The 15,308-nt window shown below is 42.0% G+C and overlaps 1 non-coding gene across 1 annotated transcript; it reads right to left on the reverse strand.

Moving 5' to 3' along the window:
- Positions 1–2,504: 2,504 nt before the first annotated feature.
- LOC119619205 (small nucleolar RNA U3) lies at positions 2,505–2,720 on the reverse strand. The gene has a single exon (XR_005235629.1). It is a non-coding gene; the product is annotated as a small nucleolar RNA U3 (small nucleolar RNA).
- Positions 2,721–15,308: the final 12,588 nt, after the last annotated feature.

Consider the following 15,308-nt stretch of genomic DNA (forward strand, 5'->3'; position numbering starts at 1 on the left):
CGCCCGGCTAGTTTTTTGTATTTTTTAGTAGAGACGGGGTTTCACCATGTTAGCCAGGATGGTCTTGATCTCCTGACCTGGTGATCCGCCCGTCTCGGCCTCCCAAAGTGCTGGGATTACAGGCTTGAGCCACTGTGCCCGGCCTGTGTCTGTTCATATTCTTCACCCACTTTTTGATGGAGTTGTTTATTTTTTCTTGTAAATTTGTTCAAGTTCTTTATAGTTTCTGGACATTAGCCCTTTGTTGGATGGATAGATTGCAAAAATTTTCTCCTATTCTGTAGGTTGCCTGTTCACTGTGATGGTGGTTTATTTTGCTGTGCAGAAGCTCTTGAGTTTAATTAGATCCCATTTGTCAATTTTGGCTTTTGTTGCCATTGCTTTTGGTGTTTTATTCATGAAGTCTTTGCCTATGTCTATGTCCTGTATGGTATTGCCTAGGTTTTCTTCCAAGGTTTTTATGGTTTTAGGTCTTACATTTAAGTCTTTAATCCATCTTGAGTTAATTTTTGTGTAAGGTGTAAGGAAGGGTTCCAGTTTCAGTTTTCTTGCATATGGCTAGCCAGTTTTCCCAACACCATTTATTAAATAGGGAATCCTTTCCCCATTGCTTGTTTTTGTCAGGTTTGTCAAAGATCAGATTGTTGATAAAGGGGAGATCACCACTGATCCCACAGAAATACAAACTACCATCAGAGAATACTATAAACACCTCTATGCAAATAAATTAGAAAATCTATAAAATAAAATAAAATAAAATAAATTCCTCTCATTTATTTATTAAATTAAGTATTGATTAAGTATCAATACTTAATTTCTTTTTATGGCCAAATAATGTTCCATTATATGGATATACCACATTTTGTTTATCCATTCATTAGTTGATGGGCATTTGGATTATTTCCACCTTTTGGCTATTAAAATTTTTATCAGGTACATGCACTCTCCCAAGACTAAACTAGGCAGAAGTTGAATCCCTCAATAAACCAATAACAAGTTCTGAATTTGAGGCAGTGATTAATAGCCTACCAACCAAAAAAAGCCCAAGACCAGACAGATTCATACCCAAATTCTACCACAGGTACCAAGAGGAGCTGATGCCATTCCTTTTGAAACTATTCCAAACAATAGAAAAAGAGAGACTCCTCCCTAAGTCATTTTATTAGGCCAGCATCATCCTGATACCAAAACCTGGCAGAGACACAACAAAAAAAGAAAATTTCAGGCCAGTACCCCCGATGAACATCAATGCGAAAATCCTCAGTAAAATACTGCCAAACCGAATCCAGCAGCACATCAAAAAGCTTATCCACCATGATCAAGTCGGCTTCATCCCTGGGATGCAAGCCTGGTTCAACATACACAAATCAATAAATGTAATCCATCACATAAACAGAACCAATGACATGATTATCTCAATAGATGCAGAAAAGGCCTTTGATAAAATTCAGCACCGCTTCATGCTAAAAACTTTCAATAAACTAGGTACTGATGGAACATATCTCAAAATAAGAGCTATTTATGACAAACTCACAGCCAATATCATACTGAATGGGCAAAAACTGGAAGCATTCCCTTTGAAAACCAGCACAAGACAAGGATGCCCTCTCTCACCACTCATATTCAACGTAATATTGGAAGTTCTGGCCAGGGGAATCAGGCAAGAGAAAGAAATAAAGGGTATTCAAATAGGAAGAGAGAAAGTCAAATTGTCTCTGCAGATGACATGATTGTATACTTAGAAAACCACATCATCTCAGCCCCAAATCTCCTTAAGCTGATAAGCAACTTCAGCAAAGTCTCAGGATACAAAATTAATGTGCAAAAACCACAAGCATTCATATACACCAGTAACAGAAAACCAAATTATGAGTGAACTGCCATTCACAATTGCTACAAGGAGAATAAAATACCTAGGAATACCACTTACAAGCAATGTGAAGGATCTCTCCAAAGAGAACTACAAAACACTGTTCAATGAAATGAGAGGACACAAATGGAAAAACATTCTATGTTTATGGATAGAAAAAAATCAATATTGTGAATGGCCATACTACCCAAAGTAATTTATAGATTCAATGCTATCTCTATCAAACTACCATTGGCTTTCTTCACAGAATTAGAAAAAAACTACTTTAAATTCCATGTGGAATCAAAACAGAGCCCATATAGCCAAGACAATCGTAAGCAAAAAGAACAAAGCTGGAGGCATCATGCTACCTGACTTCAAACTATACTACAAGGCTACAGTAACCAAAACAGCATGGTACTGGTACCAAAACGGATATATAGACCATGGAACAGAACAGAGGCCTCAGAAATAATGCCACACATCTACATCCATCTTCTTTTAAAAAAATAGTTTTATTGTGATATACTTCACATAATGTAAAATGTATCCATTAAAAAAGTTCAGGTTCAGTGGTCTTTAATATACTTACAAATAAGTGCAACCAGCACCACAATAAACTTCAGAACTTTTTTTTTTTTTTGGTAAAACAAGAACCACTCAGACTGCATTGTCTTTCTCTTACTCTCCAAGAGGAAGACAAGAACGATCACCAATGGTAAATGGCAGCTGCAGCAAAGCAACACCAAGAGCCAGCTTCATGCTCAGAAGAGAACTCTGTGCCTCCTGCTCATAGTTTCTGGTGCTCTACACATTCAGAGAAACTTCTCTAGTAATGAACTGTAGAAATGATCCCTGAAAGTATAGTCTTCAGAACATTTTTATTACTTCAGAAAGAAACTCGTATTCTTTAACTATCATCCTCCTACTTTCCATATGCTCTTCCTCCCAGGCCTAAGCAACTACTAATGTACTATCTGTCTCTATAAATTTTCCAATTGTGGACATTTCATATAAATGGAATTATATAATTTGTGACCTCTTGTGAGGCTTTCTTTACTTAGCATACTTTTTTTCAAGGTTTACCCATATCATAGCATGTATCAATACTTAATTTCCTTTTATGGCCAAATAATATTCCATTATATGGATATACCACATTTTGTTTATCCATTCACTAGTTGACAGGCATTTGGATTGTTTCCACCTTTTGGCTATTAAAATTTTTATCAGGTATATGATTTGCAAATATTTTCTACCATTCTGTGGGTTGTCTTTTCGCTTCCTTAATAGCACCCTTTGGAAAAAACAAAAAACAAAATGAAACAAAACAAACAAACAAAAACAACTGAACCAAAAAAAAAAACCATTGATGAAGTCTGATATGTCTGGTTTTACTTTGGTTGCTTGTGCTTTTGATGTTATATCTAAGATCCATTGCCAAATCAAAGATTATGAAGATTTTACCCCCTTTGTTTCCTTCTAGAATTCTGTAGTTTCAGTTTTTACATTTAGAAGTTCGATCCATTTTGAGTTAACTTTTATATACAGTGTAAGGTAAGGGTCCAACTTCATTCTTTTGCATGTGGATATCTAGTTGTCTCAGCATCATTTGTCAAAAGACCATTCTTTCTCCAATGGGTGGACTTGGATTCTTGTCAAAACTCAGTTTACCATAGAAACATGGGTTTATTTCTAGACTGTCAATTCTATTCCATTAATCTATTTATCTATCCTTCTCCCAGTACTGTACTATAGCAATTATTCTTGCTTTGTAGTAGGTTTTGAAGTCAGGAAGTGTGAGCCTTTCTACTTTGGTTTTCTTTTTAAAGAGTATTTTTGCTATTTTGAATCTCTTGAATTGCATATGAATTTTAGAACCAGCTTGTCAGTTTCTACAAAAAAAAAAAAAAAAAAAAAAAAAAGCTGAGATTCTGACAGGGATTGTGTTGAATTCATAGATCAATTTGGGGAGTATAGCCATCTTAACAATATTAAGTCTTTCAATAGAGGAACATGGGATGTTTTCCCATATATTTAGAGTTGTATTAATTTTTTTTCAACAATATTTTGTGGTTTTCAGAGTATAAGCTTTGCAATTCTTTTGTTAAGCTTAGTCCTATTTCATTTTTATTATGCTTTTGTAAATGCAATTATTTTCTTAATTTCATTTTTAGATTGTTTATTGCAAGTGTATAGAAATACAAGTAATTTTTATGTATTGGTCTTATATCTTAAAACCTTACTGAATTTGTTTACAAGTTCTAATAGTTTTTTAAAGTGGGTTATTCATAATCTATCTATCTATATGTTGTATATACATTATATATACACATTATATATATATACACACACAAGATCATGACATATGCAAATAGAGATAGTTTTATCTTTTTCCCCCCAATCTAAATGTCTTTCATTTTCTTTCCTTGCTAATTGCTCTGGTTGGAAACCCCAATACGATGCTGAATAGAAACGAGGAGAGCAGACATTCTTGTCTTGGTCTTGATCTTATAGAGAAAGAATCCAGTCTTTCACCATTAAATATGATGTTAGCTGTAAGTTTTTCTAATATGCCCTTTGTCAGTTTCAGAAAAAAAATCTTATATTCCTAGCTTTTTGCGTGTTTTCATCATAATGTTTATTGGGTTTTGTCATGTAGTTTTTCTGCATAGAGATGATCATGTAGTTTTTGTTTTTTAATTCTATTGATATAGTGTGTTGTATTAACTGATTTTTGTATGTTAAACCAACTTTGTATTCTTGGGATAAATCTCACTTGGTCATGGTGTAGAATTATTTTAATAAGTTGCTGGATATAGTTTGCCACTATTTTGTTGAGGATTTTACATGCATAGTAATAAGAGATACTGGTCTGTAGTTTTCTCTTCTTGTGATGTCTTTCTTTGGTTTTGGTATCAGGGTAATACTGGTCTCAGAATATTCATAATTTTTGAAGTGTTTCCTCCTCTTCTTGGAAGAGTTTGTGAAGAATTGGTATTCATTCTTTAAAAATGTTTGGACTCTGATTCTTTCTTATGTGAGTTCAAATTCATTCTCGATCTCTCTAGTGAATTTTTTATTTTAGGTGTTGTACTTTTAAGCTCCCAAATGTATGCATTTATTTAAATTATTTGTCTCCCAAATCTAACATCTAGGTGCCTTTAGGGACATTTTCTGTTGGTTGATCTTTTTCCTTTGAATGGGCTCTGTGTTTCCATTATTGCATATGCCATAATTGCTTGTTGAAAACTGGACATTTTAGATAACACGCTGTAACAATCTGTCATTAGTTTCTCCCCTTCCAGGAATTGTTCGTGATGGGTCTTTCTTTTCTCTTTTTGCTTGCTTTTGTTTTTATTTTTGCTGCCTGTTTGTTTAGTGGCTTTCCTGGCATAACTCTGTTTCCTGTACTATGCAGCCACTAAATTCCTTGTTCCCCACCTTTTTATCAGTTTGTTTATATCTTTAAGCCTGGCCTCCTAGGGTTCAGTCCTCTGTCAATACAATTTATTGCTCAGCAAGCAATCGATCAGATTTTCTTAACTGCCTTGAGCATCGGTTCTCCATCCTTTGCCAAAGTTACCTGTGTGGGAATGTACATACTTTCAAACTTCAAGTAGTTTAAAAACCCTCTCGTTTCCACTTCCTGCTTCTGTAGGGCCTCAAGGTCAGCAGTGAGTGACAGTGCCTCCTCCTTCCCCAGGTCTTTCTTGGGCATGTATGTAGCCCTGTGCACGCAGGAATACAGAGCTCTTCAAGTTCCCTGTGGCTTTCTAGTTCTATAGGTCTCCCTTTTCAATATTTGGCCAGGCTCTCGTTAGCCCCAAATGAAATCACAGCCTTGGGCCACAGCAATGTTGCCAGCAGATTCTTACGGTTTTCAGTAGTGCCTTGGGCATGAAGTTTTATTTGCAGAGCTGAGTTCACAGACAAGTCACATAGCAACAACATCACAGGAATAGAGATTTTCTAGGCAGCTTCTGGTTGGGTTAAACTACTGACTGTTCTCTGAGTACAGGCTCTTTTTAAAAAATTTTTTTTTGAGGCAGGGTCTCACTCTGTTGCCCAGGCTGGAGTGCAGTGGCCCGATCATGGCTCACTGCAGCCTCGACCTCCTGGGCTCAAGTGATCCTCCCACCTCAGCCTCCTGAGTAAGTGGGATCACAGGTGCATATCACCATGCCTAGCTAATTCTTAAAAACTTTTTTGTAGAGACAGGATCTTGCTATGTTGCCAGGGCTGGTCCCAAACTCCTAGGCTCAAGTGATCTTTCTGCCTCAGTCTCCCAAAGTACTGGGATTGCAGGGGTGATCCACTGTGCCTGACAAAATAAAAATTACTTTTAACTGACACATAGTGATTGTGTGTGTGTGTGTGTGTGTGTGTGTATACATATACAGATGTTTCAATGCATGCAATGTTAATGATCAGATCATGGTAATTAGAATATCCATCATCTCAAACATTTATTGTTTCTCTGTGTTGGGAACATTCAATATCCTCTCTTCCAGCTACAGTAATGCTGGCTTTTCACCACCACTGCACCTCTGAGCTGGAGGGTGAGAGAGTGTGAGAATAGCCCCAAGTTAAACACGCCACAGACCCACGGGTATTACTAAGGTTCAGTAATTGGTATTCGGTGTTTTTCAGCTTGTTCTTGTGTGTAGTTAATTTCCAGAATTCTAAAATGGTCAAATGTTATTGTTTTGCAAGTATTTTTGCTGCTTTTGGGGGAGAGCGGGTTTATGGAATTTCCTAGTCACGTCACGTTTAGCACAACACTTTTGAGTTTCATCACGTTCCACATATCCGTAGTTTGTTTATATTTTCGAGTACAAGTCCATTTTATGGATCTACTTCAGTCTGTTTACGCATTTCATTGGTTAAATAAAATTTGTGTTATTTCCGATTTTTGGTGATTATGAATAAAACCACCGCAAACTTACACATGTAAGTGTTTGTGTGAACCTAACTTCTTTTCACTTTCTCTGGGTAAATACCTTGAAGGAGGATTGCTGGGTTGTGGGGTAAGTGTGTCTAAAGCGATAAGAAACTGCAATTGCAATCTTGTTTTCAAAGCAGTTGTAGTATTTTCCTTCCAATCAGCAGAAAAGAAAAAGAGTATCTCAATCGCTCCACGCCCTCACTATCACCATGGTATTCTTGTTTTTTCTTTTTAGAAGAAAGGATGCCTCGGGGGCCCCCACCTTGCTGAGCAGGAGCCAAGTTGGCTCCTGGTTGTCAGCAGCAGAACCTGCAAGGGTCAAGCTTCTTTTAATCAAATCTAGGAAGTTTGCTTACCAGCGTGGTTGTCTAAACTTCCCCAGGGAAGATACTGTCTGAGCTCTGCATCGAGGCTGCTCCCATCTGGATCCAAGGAGCTCACAAGACCCTCCGAGGCCCCAGCAGGGCCACTCAGGCTGCAGGGGAGCCATTCCCACTGCCTTCTCCTGCTCTCCGCTGCAGGTGTGGGCTGCAGGTGTGGGCAAATCCCCCCGTTCTGTCTCCATGGGTGTCTCCTGCGTCAGGAGGGAGAGGCCCCTTGGTCTTGGAGTGCCTAGGAGGGGTGGGGGCCAGCTCCAGCTGCAGCTACCCTTTCCAGGGCTTCTCAGGAACAAGCCATGAGCAAAAGCAGATATCTCAGCTTGGAGGAACTTTGAGTCATCTGGATCAATCCAGTTAGGTCACAGAACTGCACACTGAGGCACAAACTCCAGAGGGAGCAAGGTCTGTGAAGAAAGAAAGCTCAACACTGGTGTGGTCTTGGACAAATCACTTCCCCTCTGTCTGGGGCTTCAGTCTCCCTGAGGCGAGTGGGTGGGTGACCCTGTTGCCCTCCAAGTTGCCTTCTGTCTGTGACATTCCAAGTCCGGGGTCTCCTGCCCAGCATCTGACCTAGAGTTAAACTGGGTCACAATAAGTCTGGAATCATTGGAGAGTTTCTGGTTGCATGGCTGAGCCTCAAGGTTATAAAATGGAAATAATCCCTGCACCAAAGATACTGCTGTCCCTCTCTTACCCCCTACCCCTTCCCTGCCCTGCCCTGCCCTATTTCTTCCTTCCTTCCCTCCCTCCCTTCTTCCCTCGCTCCCTTCCTCCCTCCTTCCCTTCTTCCCTCCCTCTTTCCCTCCTTCCCCCTCCTCTCTTCTCTCCTCCCCTTCCCTTCTCTTCATTCCCTCTTCCCTCCCTCCCTTCTTTCTGTCTCTGTGCCTCTCCCTCTCTGTCTCTGTTGTAAGGAGTTAACCTCCCCCTGTCCTTTCTTTCTGTGCCTCTCCCTCTCTGTCTCCATTGTAAGGAGTTTTACCTGCGACTGAGGGAGACTGATTTTAATTCTCCTCCTCCCCTGTGTCACTCACCTCAATTCTCCACTTACCTTCCCTTTCCCGCCTCCATGGCTGACTGCAGCACCTCCACCTGGGAGTCCCAATTGGTCTCTGCCAGAGGAAAGGACTGGGTCACCATGAACCCTGGGCTTTGACACCATGGTGGAATTGAAGAACTGTAGACATGGAATTGCCCCAGGCGCTCAGGGAGGCCACAGCAGACCTGGGATTCCTGATAGCCTGGGCTGCAAATGCTCACCCATCTTCCCATAAGGAAAGGGTTGCTGCAGTTCCAGGGGAAGAGCAGGCAGTAGGAAGGCAGGGACTGGGAAGGATTTCAGCCTCACAGCAACCTGACACCCACTGTGTATCACCTGAGGCCAGCGTGGGGAGGCCTTTGGACTGACCACGCTGCTTCCTTTGAGTCCTTGGCAAGGGATTCTGACGGAGGGGAGGCCAGACTGGGCTGGAGTGGGGCAGAGTGAGTCATGGCAGCGCCACCCACCTCACCGGGTGAGGTCGGAGCGTGGGCTCTTGCCTGAACACTCCTGGGCTTGCTGCCCTGGACTCCTGGCTGAGGGGCAAGAAGCCGGGGTCCCGCTCCCACTCGGGGTCTCTGCCTGCCTCCCAGTGCCCACTCCCTCACTCCCTCCTGCAGCTCCCCCTCTTCCTCCCCACCTCCCTCCACCTCCCTGCCTTGCTCACCATTTCCCATGGCGTCCATCACCAGGGGCAGTGGGGATGGAGTGGAGCCTGTGCCCAGGCAGCCCTCCCGCCTTGGACCTCTCCACGCCTTCCAAATGGAGCGGAGCCGTGGGAGTCAAAGCTTTGCTGAGACTGCCAGGGAGGTGGGCTTTCAAAGAAACAGCAAATAAATGACCGCGGAGGTTGTGGCCCCTGAATAGGTTGCCACCAGCAGGCATGAACACGGCTAGTGTCTTTGCCAGCACCCCCCAAAAAATCTCCCCCCCCCTTTTTTTTTTTTTCCTGAAAGCCAGTTGGAACCTGGAATCTGCTTTGGCGAGTTCTCGCCGCTTAGCAAAGCTCCTCAGCAAAGCAAACCTCGGGCAGTGCAGCTCTGTTCATAGCATGGTGCCAGGGGCGGCGTGCAGGGCCAAGGCCTTCCGAACTTAAGTGACCCTGGGTTGTTCCAAGGCTCCCCCTCCGTGGTCTCGCTGCTGGAGGGAGAGAGGAGCAGGTCTTGGGGTGGACCCCAAGGCAAGGAGAAACGGGGGTTAGTTATGAACGTGCTGTCATCAAGGTGTGGTATCTGGAACTGCGTTTCAAAAGGACTTGGATGTCCTCATTGGGAAAAGGAAGAATCTTAGGCCGAGTGATGGAATTCACAGGTGCCATTTGCAGACACCTCCGAGGAAGTGAAAGGCTGGTCTCCCGGGGCTTGATTCCTAGAGAGGCAGCGGCCAGCCTGGGATGCATCTCATGGGTGCACCAGGAGAATCAGGGGTATGTGAAGGCCTCAGAGACCTGACCCAGGACCTCACCTCCGCCCCCGGACAATCTCGTGAGCAATGTAGGGGAGCGTGGCTCACCCCACAGTCATCTCAGGAGCCGCTTATGAATATTGGAATGTTCTTCCTTAGATTAAGCCAAATTTGCCTCTCTGCACTTCACACAGGACAGTCACAGGCTTTTTCTTTTAAGCTGGTGGAGATTTTGCATAGCGTCTCATTTCTTTGAAATGAGAAATCCTCCTCATTTCAAAGATGGAGAAACTGAGGCCCGGAAAGGGACAGTGACTTGCTTGGGGTTGAATAGGGGCAAAGCCAGGTCAATACCCCACCCCTGGCCCTAGCTCTGGCCTCCAAGACCACTTGGCTGAGCTGTCCCATTCTCAGGGGGATGACCTCTCCCTGAGCTCTGTGACTCTGGCCTGGGCACAGACCTTCAGCCCCCTCCCAGTTCCAGCCCACACCCTGACCATCCTCGCTCAGGCACTTCCAGAAAAATCTCCGAGTCCATTGGTCAGCAGCCCTCAGACACTCAGGGCTCCTGGGCTCCCAACCCTCTCTCCAGGTCTAGAACTGCCCCCTGAGCCCCTCCCCTAGGCCTCCCTCCAGGCCCACTTTGCTGCCCCATTGTCCTTCTTACCCCAGACCCAGAGCTCACGTTGACCTTGGTGGGGTCTGGTTCTTCAGTGCCCCGGGGGCAGTTCCTGCTGCTGTGTGCACCTGGCCACGAGGCCCTTTCAGGAGTCTTCCCTTCTCCTTCCTCTCTGCTGGGGAATCCTAGAGACATTGCCTTGGGACAAGCCTAGTGCTGAACATAATGGGAGATTCCTGCTTCGCTCTGTGGGAGAAGATGCTTGGCTAACCCGGAGGTGAGGTGTGTAACCTCCCCCGCACCCTATCAGAGCAGAGGAAGAGCTCAGATAACTTTTACATCTGGGGTCTTTCTTCCTATTCCAGGGAATGTGAGGTGAGAACTCAGCCTTGCAGATGAGCCAACTCCCTTTCCAGGGCCTGTGGGACCCATGCTGGGGAGGGGGTCACCCCTCTGGGTCCCTGCCTACTGCCTCTGACACCCTGGTGTCTCAAGTCAGTAAGATTCAGACTCTTTATTTTAATTAATTTAATATATTATTTTAATATGGAAGCCCCAGTCCTCTTCCTTCTTCTTCTTTTTTTTTTTTTTTTTGCAATTTTTACAGTGGAAGTAGAATCAATATACAATAAAATAGATCTCAAATAAACGGCTTGATGAGTTTTGAAAATGCAGGCACCCATGTCCTTAGCCTACAAATCAAGACACAGAACATGTCCATCACCCTAGAAGGCCCACCCCATCTCCAGTCAATGCACCCCTCCCCTCTAGAGGCCCACGCTGCTCCGACTCAATCACCATGGGTTGCCTTTGCCTGCCCTAGACCTTCACAAGAACAGAATCATTTTCTGTGTGTCTGACAGCTTTCACCAAGCAAGAGGTTTCTCCAAAGGGCTCCCTCCTTGGCTCGGCTTGTGGATGGCTGCCTTTCGCTGCATCCTCACAGCACTTGTCCGTGTGTGCACATACCCCTGATGTCTCTTCCTCTTCCTGTAAGGTTTCCAGTCATATAGGATTAGGACTCCACCCATACAACCTCATTTAACCTTCATCACCTAACCTTAATCACCAAAGGTCCTATTTCCAAATACTGTCACATTCTAAGATACCGGGGATTGGGCTTTAACATGTGAGTTTTGGAGGGATGCAATTCAGTTCATAACAGAGCGATATGGTTTGGCTGTGTCCCCACCCAAATCTCATCTTGAATTGCAGCTCCCATAATCCCCACATGTCATGGGAGGGATGCAGAAGGAGGTCATTGAATTGTGGGGGTGGAGTTTTCCCATGCTGTTCTTGTGATAGTGAATAAGTCTCAAGAGAGCTGATGGTTTTATAAAAGGGCATTCCCTGCACACACTTTCTTGCCTGCTGCCATGTAAGATGTGACTTTGCTCCTCTTCCACCTTCTGCCGTGATTGTGAGGTCTCCCAAGCCATGTGGAACTCCGAGTCCATTAAGCCTCTTTCCTTTATAAATTACCCAGTCTCAGGTGCGTCTTTATTAGCAGTGTGAGAACAGATAAATACACACAAACATTTAGAAACTGTTAATTTCTAAATGTCTTTCCTCATGGATAGTTTTTGATGATTTTCTAACTTCATCTTTCCTTCCATATTTATTAGTTTTAATTCTTCTGAAGGAAGAACTTTCCCTTCCCCACATTTATTTCTTTATTTATTTCAGCATAGATGTGGATTTCTCTTATATTCAATGGGTTGAAACCCATTACTATCATTATTTATTTTTGTGCTCTAATTATCCTGAATTTGGCCAGTGGTAACTCCTTTCATCTGGTTCCTGTTTTTTTGGCATGTGCTCATATTTTTTTTCATAGATTTTATTTTTTAGAGCCGTCTTAGACTCATTGCAAAATTGAGTTGGAAGCTCTGAGTTCCCATATACCCCTGGCCCCCACACACATAATCTCCCTGCCCATTATCAACATTCTGCACCACATGGCCATGATTTCTGAGCACTTCCTCCAAATATTTGTGCTTGTTTTTATTCCCCAGTACCTTTAAAATTCTTTATTATGTCCAGGTTTTACAATTGTTTTCTGTAGGGTGAGTGTAGGGGTGGGAGTCTTTCAGTAGGGTATTGCCTCACCAGGCCTGAAAGCAGAAATCCTACACCTTTCTTTTAGTATCTGGATTGGAAATATTTCCTTTTAATTAGGGGGTTTAGTCTACTTGCAGTTAGTAAAATTGTTGATACGGTTGGGTTCAAGTCTGCTATCTCACTACTTGTTTTCTATTTACCTCCTTTTATTTATTCTTTCCTTTCTTCTTCCATACCTTCTTTTGAGTTAATTGGGGGTTTTTTTTGTATTCCATTTTATTTCCTTTTATGGATTTTCAGCTATATTTCTTTGTATTAGTTTTACTTGTTTCTACAGGATTACAATATGCATTCTTAACACATAACAGTCCAATGGGAATGAATGTTATACCATCTCACGTATAAGCTAAGATGCAGCAGTATAATTCCCTTTCTTCCCTCCCATCCTCTGAATTATTGCTGCCATACATTTTACTTCAGTAAGTTACAAGCCCTATCGTTCACCCATTGAACAATCAATGGTCTTTTAAGGAATTGGAAAAATACAATTTTCCATTGATGCACGTAGTAACGATTTCCAGCGCTCTGCATTCCTCCCTGCACAGCACAACTTTCACTCATTATCACGTCCCTGTGGACTGAAGAAATTCCTTTAGCATTCCTTGTAGTGCAAGTCTGTTGGCAAAGAATCTTCTTGCATTTCATTTCCCCAAGAATGTCATTATTTCTCTCTCATGTTTATTAGACTTTGCTTTTTTTTAGAGCAGTTTTAGTTTCACAGGAAAATTGAGCAGACGGTACAGAGATGGTACATACACCTCCTGAGCGCCCCTCACGTGCCCAGCCTCCCATATTATCAGCATCCCCCACCGGAGCGGTCCACTTGTTTCAGCTGATGAACCTACAGTGACACATCATTCCACCCGTAGTGTACATTACGGTACACTCATGATGTTGTACATTCTATGCATTTGGGCAAATTTATAATAACACTATAGTATATAATAACCACTATAGTATCATACCGAACATTCACTGCCCTAAAAATCCTCTGTGCCTCACCCACTCATCTCCCTCTCTCCTACCCCTGCTATTTACACTGTCTCCATAGTTTGCCCTTCCCAGGGTGTCATACAGTTAGAATCACACAGTATGTAGCCTTTTCAGTGGATTGACTTCTTTCACTTAGTAATATGCATTTAAGGTTCCTCCATGTCTTTTTATGATAGCTCATTTCTTTTTAGCACTAAATAATATTCCATTGTCTGAATATACCACAGTTTACTTATCCATTCACCTCCTGAAGGACATCTTAGCTGCTCTCGAGTTTTAGTAATACGAATAAACAGTCTATAAACATCCATGTGAAGGTTTGGCATAGACATAACTTTTCAACTTCTGTGAGTAAATTCAATGTGATTGCTGAATTGTATGGTAAGAGTGTGTTTAGCATTGTAAGAAAGTGCCAGACTGTCTTCCAGAGTGACTGCAGCATTTTGCGTTCCCGCAGCAATGAATGAGAGTTCCTGTTGCTCCACATCCTCACCAGCACATGCTATTATTGTCAGTGTTCTGGATTTTGGCCATTTTAATAGGCGTGTAGAAGTATCTGGTTGTGGTTTTAATCTGCACTTATCTGACAATGTGTGATGTTGAGCATCAGTTCATTATGCTTATTTGCCAACTGTATATCTTCTTTGGTGAGGTGTCTATTAAGGTCTTTGGCCCATTTAAAAAATAAAGTTGTTCATTTTCTTATTATTGAGTTTTGAGAGTTCTTTGTATATTTTGAATAAAAAACATTTATCAGATATATCTTTTGAAAACATTTTCTCCCAGTCTGTGGCTTTTCTTTTTATTCTCTTGAGAATGCCTTTTGCAAAGCAGAAATTTTTTATTTTTATTTTTTTGAGACAGGGTCTCAGTCTGTCATCCAGGCTGCAGTGCAGTGCTGCATTCATAGCTCACTGCAGCCTTTAACCCCTGGGTTCAAGTGATCCTCCTGTCTTAGCCTCCTGGGACTTCACACATACACCACCATGCCTGGCTAATTTTAAAAATTTTAAGAGATGTAGTCTCACTATGTTGCCCAAGCTGGGAATTTTTTTATTTTAGCGAAGTCCAACTTATGAATTTGTTCTCTCATGGGCCATGCTTTTGGGGTCATATCTAAAAAGTCATCACCAAACCTAAGGTTATTGAAGTTTTCTCCTGTGTCATTTCTAGTAATTTTATAGTTTTGCATTTTACACTTAAGTCTGTGACCATTTTGAGTTAATTTTTGTGAAGGATGTAGATCTGTATCTCGATTCATTATTTTGCATGTGGAAATTCGGATGTTTCAGCACCATTTGTTGAAAGAATTATTTTTCTTCATTATATTGCTCTTGCTTCTTTCAAAGATCAGTTGACTACATTTGTATAGGTCTGCTTCTGGGCTCTCTATTCTGTTTCACTAATTGACTCGTCTATTCTTTTACCAATGCCACACTGTCTTGATTATTATAGCTTTATAATAAATCTTGAAGTCAGGTAGTATCATTCCTCCAACTACATCACTCTCCTTTAACATCATGTTGGCTATCTTGATCTGTTGCTTTTCCACATAAACTTTAGATTCAATTTGTTGATACCCGCAAAATAACCTGCTAGGATTTTTAATGGGATAACATTAAAACTACAGATCAGTTTGGGAAGAACTGACAATATTGAGTCTCCCTATCCATGAACATGGAATATCTCTCCATTATTGGGTTTTTTAAAAAAATTTATTATTATTTTTTTGAGACAGATTCTCACTCTGTCACTCAGGCTGGAGTGCAGGGGTGCAATCTCGGCTCACTGCAACTTCTGCCTCCCAGGTTCAAGTGATTCTCCTGCTTCAGCCTCTCAAATTGCTGAGACTATAAGCATGTGTCAACAAGCCCAGCTAATTTTTGTATTTTTAGTAGAGATGGTATTTCACCATGTTGACCAGGCTGGTCTTGAACTCCTGACCTCATATGATCCAC

The sequence above is a fragment of the Chlorocebus sabaeus genome, chromosome 24 (genome assembly GCF_047675955.1).
Source record: "Chlorocebus sabaeus isolate Y175 chromosome 24, mChlSab1.0.hap1, whole genome shotgun sequence".
Lineage (NCBI taxonomy): Eukaryota > Metazoa > Chordata > Mammalia > Primates > Cercopithecidae > Chlorocebus > Chlorocebus sabaeus.